Below are 9,236 nucleotides of genomic sequence, written 5' to 3' on the forward strand. Positions count from 1 at the left end.
CTATGCAGCGCCTACAAACCCCAAGGGTCCAATCATCCAAATATCTGAGTTTACATGGTGCGATTTATGTATATACATACGGGTTTTTCATTCTAACAATTAACCTATCAAACTGTAATCAATTTCAGTAAGTTTAGCATTGTTGGATTCGTTTTTACCATACTAGCACAGATCTATGATTTCTAGACTAAATCCGAACCTAACGAACAAGATCTCGATATAAATGTACCGTAAACGAGTCGAACTACGAACACGAGCTGGTCGTTGATGTTGCTTTGGTTCGTCACGACGATCTAGCACCAACAAGCTCGGGTTTTCGTCTTCGGATCTTGGCTCGGGTTATAGGATAATGTTTTTGTGTGTTTTCCAAGGTGTAGAGATATAAATGGAAAGGATTAGGGTTTAAGGCCCATCTTTCCTTTTTGGTCCATACTTAATCTCATGTAATTAGCCTACTTAACATTTCATCTTTATTACTTTATTAATAATAAAATAATATATAAAATATTATTCTGGAAATTTCGGGACGTTACAGATAGTGACGCAAATTCAAAACATCAATGCAACCGATTCAACTTTTCCCATTAATTCGTCTGCTGGTAACTATAAACCATCCACCTCCACTCATCCTCATAACAAGAAACGTAAGAACCTTGCTGCAACAAATCCTACACACCCGCAAGTCTCCTCAAACAAGAAACCTTACCTCGGTCCTTTTCCCTCGTGCTCCATTTGTAACTATCATCACTCGGTTGAATCTCTATGCCGTCGTTGCACCCAATGTAACCAAGTATGGCCATCTTGCTAACACCTGTCATGTCCCGCCTACTGCACAAGCTATTCCGCAACAACTTACCCCTCATTGTCAACATGATGTTCCTAATACCCGTGCTTGCTACCAATGTGGAAACCCAAATCACCTCTGTAATGCGTTCCCTCAACTTACTCAAGTTCATCAAGCCCAATCTACGACTACACCCTACTACTTGGCCCATGCTTACCAAGCTCAAACTCCTCAAGCTCTTTCCATCAATCCAAGTCAACCCAACACTAACGAACCCCGCAACCGCAAGCTCAAGTTTACCGGACATATTTCCACCAAACAACCTTCTTACAAACTGTTTAAGCTCACGTTATTCAAGCTACCCCATGTCAATCTACCTTGACTGGTCCAACTCCTATGAATGCAACTGCTCATGGTGCTTCAAGTCTCGTCCGTTAAGCTACTCAACGACCATGAAGACTTTTGCCGTTCCTCTTATTTTAATTTCTTTTGTCTTTTCTTAATTGCGTTTGTAACGACTCTTTATGGCTTTGAGTTATTTCCCCATTTGAACTATTTACCTTCTATCTTTTGAATAAATTCCCTTTTGTTTAATAGATTATTTATTAAAGCTTACTTAAATCTTACCCTTAATTAGTAATAATTTATCCTTTCTTCAACTATTAAATACTTATATTTCTGCGATGTTTTAGAAAATTTCTTGCTTTATTAAAATCCACTATAACTTTTGAAATTATACATTGGTGACTTTCTAGTGTTCTAAATTAAAACTCCTTAAAACTTTTGTTTCTTCAAAGTTATGTTTTAATCAAACGTTTTGTAAATCCACACGATGGGACGAATCATGTGGACCATCCGACGATCTAAATAATTATGGTCCGGAACATAATTATCGAAATCCTCGAATGGAAATCATGATGCGTAAGATTGTGTGTCATAATATAGAATCGAAAGTAGTTAGGATAACGGTACATATGTAAAGATGATAACGACATGGTGGATACGCCGCTGGTACAACCTATATATAAGTGCCTTTATCGGATTTGCATTTGGAGCGTTATTTTAACTATTCAAAGTTCGGTGTTATGATAAATTTTAAAAAAATTTATTTTCTTCAAAAATTAAATGATTTGTTATAGTATTCTTTAATTTCGAGACGAAATTCCCTAAAGTATGGGAGACTGTAACAACTTGGATCTTTCAATAATAAACAAATACCAAATTACCCGACCCGTTTTCGTTTTCGGGAAATTTAAATCAATATAAAAATATTATTTATCTTTCTCTTAATTATTATATTGTTTATTATAATAATAATAATAATAATTATTATTATTATTATATTGATTATATAAATTTTAACTTTGAAATATATACGTTTTTAACCCAAACTAAACTCTTGTCCAAATAATTTTCCACCTTCAATCTTCAGGGACTAAAATGCAAATATTATTAATATTATTATCATATTCTTTTTCTCTCATAAACCCGTTAATCCAAGATACTATCTGTATTGTGACCCGTGACCCGATGCATAGTCTTGGACCACAATTTTCGCGTTTAGTTTGGAATTGATTTGGGATTATCGTATACCTTACCTTGTGCGGCCTCACCGACACACTAATTTGGTTAAGTCGATCAAACATGATTTGTTCCTAATATACTTCAGTCGACACAAAGTTTGGTCTCGTTATACAAATAAACGTCCAAATAAACCCCAATTAAACTTGCAGTCACAATCATTCAACCCTAATCGTCCTTACCCTTATGTTTAATTACATTAAAATCTATCACATTTGTTGTTCTTGATCTTCGCTTAGGCCGGCTCGTAATATTCATAAGTAACCCACCCCCGATCGCGTTTTGAGGTAATTGATTAGTTCATTATGTTCGTCTTTTTCTAAGGATTGAAAACCCTAACCTTAATCAAACCAACATCAATCGGATTAACCGATTGATGTTGTTAGGGTTTACAAGGTATTTCTGTTCAGGTTCTGTTCATTTATCTTTTAGTGTTTCGTAAGATTAGAACACCAGGTCTAGTTGGCTCAGTTGGTTTGTGTCTTGGTTAGGGTGTGGCAGGTCGCTGGTTCGAGACCCTGCCACCCCCCGTTTTTGCTGGATTTTTGAATTTTAAATCAATTTAATAATTCATATAAATCATTAATTTATCAATTAATTTATAATATATAAATATATTAATAAATCAATCTATGTATAGGACCGACATAAACCGAATTATTAACCGATCATACTTCCCGAGCTTTGGTTACATATATTAGTTATTGGTTAAAGGTTTTTAATTTAAAAAGGGTTTTAACGTTATATATTCACACATATAAAATACATATCACGTTAATCTACGTATTTAATAATATAGTCCAAGTATTTTGTAAAAGATTTCAGTTTTTCAAATTTATTTACAATATTTATTTAAAAGCTATCTTTATTAATAATAAACATTAAATGTATTTTTAAGTTTGAAATAACTATTTAAAATAAATTCCTTTATATGATCCATCCAAAAGTGTTATAAATATTTATTTAAGTATTTTATATAATTAAATCATATAATAAAACTTTGAGAATAAAATTAATAATAAATCTCTTAATACTTAACTTTTGTAAGAGTATACCCGATCATCAAATTCCGAACCTCTACTTAGTTGTAGACTCTTTAATCAATTTGTATTTATTCCTCAACTATTGTTACTTGCGACTTCTTGTCGGTATCATTCCCGAAGAGCTTCGTTTACCACATTCTTACCTAACTTGCTTAATCGTCAAGGTGAGTACCACATTCCCCTATTTTACTTGTTTTCCACGTTTTGGAAACATATGCGTAAATATACTTTTCATATATACTTATACTCAAAACTGCAACTATTATCTTATGTGTTAACAACTTATACCTTACTTGTTTATGTGCTTATTTGTTTTGTATGCTTCCGCTTTCGGAGAGGTCCAACATAATCTCAGTCTAGTATGATCATATGCCAGTCGTTATAGCCTTTGTGCTTTTCGACATCTCAGTTATACTTTCTCATATGGTTAATTTGTTATTCACATATGACTTGTTGCAATTACTTATTTTTATATATACTATATATACATCCAAACTGGTGTGTTGCTTACTCAACCTTGTGTTGACAAAACTATTTTATTTTCAACGCATATGCAGGTTATCGTGTGACGTGATTATCAAGATTGTTTGAAGCAACTTAGGATGCATGTTAGAGAAAAGATACAAGAAATTAATTTTGGATGTTTAATGTAATTGCTTATTTATAAATTTGATGTACATGAATATTTGTTTGAAATTATTAAATAGATATTAAAACTTTTAATGTTGCATGATAGTAACCTTGAGAGCTGTGACAATCAGTTCGCGCCCCGACATTTCCGCCGTAGATTAGGGTGTGACACATCAATGGTTTGTAACAAATTTTTGTATATGTATGCGGGATAACTGAATATTTTTGAACTTTATGTTTGAATATTTTGTTAATTCTTATGTAATATTCTTGGATAATGATTATTAATATGAAATTCATAATTTTATTTTTTAAGCACATGTGGTCACAAGACAGTCAGAATAGTTCAGTTGCTAAATTAATCGCAAAACCATTCTATTGCCAAACCAGTAGTAAGCATTCAGTCACAGAATCGGTTGTAACAATTTTCAGTTGAAAAACCTGTCGAGAAAAATTGCGGTCAAAATCTCAGTCGAGCTAAAGTTTCGGTCACAAAATGGGTCGTAAATAAGTTCAGTTGCAAAGCCGATTGTAAAATTTTCGGTCGCAAAACTTGCAGTCACAATCTCGGTTGCTAAAGATTCGGTTACAAAATCGGTCACAAAAATAATCCCGTTGCAAAATCAGTCGCAAAATCAGTCGTGAAAGTTGCAACTAATACTCTTGTCGCAAAATCAGTCGTAACACTATTTTCGGTCGCAAAAAATTGGCCGCAACACTATTTTCGGTCGCAAATAATTTCCAACCAAGGTATAACTGACCGCCGAAACTGGTCGCAATTTGGTCTTGAAAGGGCATTCACAGCCGATTTGCGACCAAAATGACGGTGCAAATGCCCAGTTTTTTAGTAGTGCACACACGTGCATTTTATCATGAGTGTCAGTTATTTCCTTGTGTCAAAACGTTTTAACGATTTCATATTATATGCAAACCCTTGTAACTTTTTAAAACTGGAAAACCATATCCATTTACTTAGAAGAGTAAACAACTTGTGAAAGATAAATTGTATTCACCTTATCAGTATTATGGAAAATCTCGGTCCTTCTGATGCTTGATTATCTTGGACCTATATAGTATGTTCGTATTAACACCTAGATATCGTAGGACTAGCTAGCTTCAGACCTTACTGGGCCTAATTTTATAGTTTCAAAGCATCCTTTGATAATGGCATCACACCTCATCTATAACATGTATCCATTCTCGGTCTTCTTGGGTTTCCATCAACAAAACCTAATTTAATATTTGACAAAAAAAAATTAAAAAAAAAATCACCATCTCTTGCATCCAATGTGCGTAATTGTTATTTGGCAATGCATATCATTGGCATGCATCTGCTTAGGATAATCGGAGGGATAAAGATAGTATGGTGAAAAGGGGTATGGGGTATTGTTGTCGGGTTTGGCTAATTTGATTTGTCGCTTGACATGGTCGAAGGGATGGGTTGCTGCCGATTTGCTTCAGTTCACATTTAGTGTTTCTTTTGGTTTGAGCATAAGATGCTTGTTACAATATTTAAATATTAAAATTAGTATTTCTCAATATATAATTCAACAGAACGATTATACGACGATAATAATATCTCTAACCATGAAAACAGGGATAATTAGGAGAACTTCATAAATTTATGGCGAAACAAAATTATTTCACAAAACATCACAAAATTAGTACAAATGTATTCACTTTACAATTTGAATATATCATGCTTCAAATTACATTAAACATGATAACATAAAGTATATATATGATGTATTAATCATTGAAGTGTTTTAAATAACTTTGATTGAGCCATTAACTAGCTTAGATACAAAAATCTATTAATAAATATCATATATGAACAAGACATGTGACCTGCTCATATATAAAAAGGTATATCTTTTCATTAAAAAAAGAAGAATAAAAACACAGGTGGTGTCAATTTTTAATCATGGCGTACTGATTATATCGCATTTGGCGGAAAATTGTATTATCTTATTTAAATGTAACTTCTATCTTATTTAAATGTAACTTCTAGAACGTATGAAATTTTTTATAACTTTAATTAATAAAAGAATTGAGTTTACGGTTGAAAATGTTGAAGATTAATGATGGAAGATTAAGGTGTCACAACTATTGTTTCATTAGTTTCTGGTTTACAGTCTAGGATTTAGAATTTAGAATCCATATATACTACTAATGAAGATTATTTTCGGCACCTCACATGTCCTATTAAGTATTAACTAAAATCACCCAACTTGCACACTACATAAAATCCAGTCCCTCGTCATTGTGGTGTGGGTACTCGATCCTTACCACCCGAGTGTTTGTACACTAAACGTTAATGTTAGCTATTTGTTAAATGTTAAGCTGAACTACTTGTAACTTGTAATTGTAATTCCTTGAGATAATTTTTCAATAAGGCCACAAATTATTAAAAGTGTATTCACCCCTTACGTATATTAGCGATAATTGTTAAAATATATTAGTTATAGTTGCTAGCATCATGTATTCATATGAGACCAACATAAACATTATACCACCATTTTACCTTAGCATTGGTTGTCCAATGTTGTTTTGTGTTGCACAATGCTTCTTGATGACCGCAGTAGTCCAAACTCCAAAATATAGGAATATCCACCAATGGAGGCCCATTTGGTCAGTCTCACGCTCTCATTGAAAAATAAGAGCCTCATTTGAGAGTATGGACTATAAAGACTTATTTTCTCATTTGAAATTGATAAGAAATATGCAAACCTTTAATGAAGAAAATATATTTTCTCAGTCGAGGAAATATCACCTACAATAAAGGTATACATATTGCTAAAATCCTGACGGACACTTGTGAGATTTTGACATCAACCCACTTCTGATTTTTGTGAAATCTTTTCCCGAGTATGCCACGGAAAGAGACAAGTAAATACCAAAAAAAAAATATTTTTCTTAATCGAGGAAAGATTCCCTACAACAAATAGAGAAGTAAACAAATACCAAAGCAAAAGTCTGCCCAAGTAAATGTTGGAAGTTTTAAGTGTGTGAATGAAGGAAGTGGTAAATATTTGTCCCACATTGGATTGGGAACAAAATAATGAATGGTTTATAAGGTAGAGTCCTTACACCCATTTGAATTCTTTGTGACATGTTTTACCACAAGTTCTATGTGCGCACACGGGGGGCGGTGCAAATTTGGGTTTATGGACTAGAAATCCATTATGTTTATGACTCTTGGTTATAAATACTATAACCATTATTCTTTAGTCAAGACACACCAACTAAAACACACTTCATCTTCTTCTTACTGTAACAATATTATTTCTTTTTTCGTTTTCAGGAAAGTGGAGTTCGGGAGATTCTGTTTCGAACCGGAGTACCCTGAGAACAGACCGCGAATCTGTTTAAGGGAATTGTGTTAAACACAAGCCCGGTTTACTGTGTCGATTATTTCTTTATTTTTGCTTATTATTAATACAAGATTTCCAACAGTAAACATATAAAAGTGTACATTGACTTAACAAAAGCAAAAGATAAGCTCAAGAATTGAAGGTCAGCTCACTAATATGGGTATGTTCAGCATCATCAAGGAATGGGTCTTCTTCGAACAAAAGATAAGTTAGCCTCCCCCCCCCCCCCCCCCAAATAGAAATTGACGAGCAGCCTAAGATGCCATCAACGTTTACCTCATGAGCCTATCAGTACCCAAGAGTCGCAACGACAAGGCTACTCCAATCCCCACTATATTGCATTACGGTTTGAGTGTTGTTCGTGTTGATATTCATGTTTTCCATTGATTTTATTTCTCCTTTGCTTTTATGTGATGTATCTTTTTTTCGTTACTTTTATGTTGTTTCTCCTTTATACTATTCTAATATTCTATTTTATACTTTATTTGTTTATTTTTATTTTTATTATGTTGTTTTTTGGGAGTCGTGGATCTCTTGAAAATAGTTTCTTTATTTATATGATTTACTCGGTATGATTGTTATTTCGGTATGATTGTTATTGTTTATATCTTTTTTTAGTTCCTCACGTGCGCGTGCACACAAAAACAAAAAAGAAAACATTTACTTTTTGGCTTCTCAAATTTATTTACAGACTTTGGTTCATTAGATTTTGCACAAAAGTTTTAATTATATAATATTTAGCCTCTCAAATTTAGTTTCACATATTTATTTTTTAACTCAACAACTTTGGTAGTTTGACTTTTGCCTCAATTCTTTTCCCATAACGAACCGAGACCGACCGACTTCTCACCGTGTTTTGCCACAATGCACGATAGCTTGCGAACTTGAATTGGATTTCAAGATTAATAAACGATAACTAACAAACAATATATGTATAACTGAGTTGTATTATAACTAGAAACTAACTAAAAATTGATTACAATAATATTTGGTTGTGATAGTAGTAGTGATGGTGGATGTCTAACCCTTACTTGATAGATTTATTTATACTAGTTAACCAACTTGCCAACTATATTCATTTATGTACAACTAGTTGACATAGATGTTCAACCATCAAAACTTAGGGCCAACTACTTAATTATGTCTAACTACCTTACATTGTGTCAACCACCAAACTTATGGCCAATTAACCTTCTAGCCCCTTATCTCATACACCTTAATGGGTTACTTAAGCCCGAACCCAATAGGTTCGACTCGGTTAATTACCAACAACATTTAACCTGTGTGTATTCATTATGTCAGAGAACATGCCCATGGGTTGGCGCAATAGACCCCCTCCTACAATAAAACTAACGGTGGTTTCGTTCTTAGCATGCTATTATGCTAATTGAACACACGCCATAGATACACGTTTACTAGCTTTTATCTCCCGTATTACGGGGGTTGTTATACATTTTACGTTTATAATACTTATATGTATATTTGGATTTTAAGTTTTGTTTACTGTACAGAAGTTAATAATATACTTAGTATTTGATGATGAAAGAGTTCTACAAATAATCAAGATGTTATAACACGATTTAAAAACTATTTGGGTTTGGTGAGACCCATGGCCCCGCTTATTTTTTACTAGAAAATTGTTTTTAATTATAAATAATATATATATTTTTTTAAGAAATCAGATATTAATTTTTAGTATATCCCTATTTTATAGGATTTTCATATAAAATATTTGGTGAGATAAATCTTTAATTTAATGAGATATTATAACTTGTTTTTGGAATATTTGGGTTTGATGAAACCCATACCCATGAATTCAGATCA

General features: G+C 32.9%; 1 long non-coding RNA gene across 1 annotated transcript; it reads left to right on the forward strand.

Annotated features, from left to right (window-relative positions):
- The first annotated feature begins 6,860 nt into the window (after positions 1–6,860).
- Positions 6,861–7,634, forward strand: LOC143567364 (uncharacterized). Its single transcript, XR_013141401.1, has 2 exons — positions 6,861–7,012; positions 7,484–7,634. It is a non-coding gene; the product is annotated as an uncharacterized LOC143567364 (long non-coding RNA).
- The last annotated feature ends 1,602 nt before the right edge of the window (positions 7,635–9,236 follow it).

This window comes from Bidens hawaiensis, unplaced genomic scaffold (assembly GCF_021521415.1).
Source record: "Bidens hawaiensis isolate Kalapana, Puna unplaced genomic scaffold, B.hawaiensis_p1.1 tig00023394_1, whole genome shotgun sequence".
NCBI classification, from domain to species: Eukaryota; Viridiplantae; Streptophyta; class Magnoliopsida; order Asterales; family Asteraceae; genus Bidens; species Bidens hawaiensis.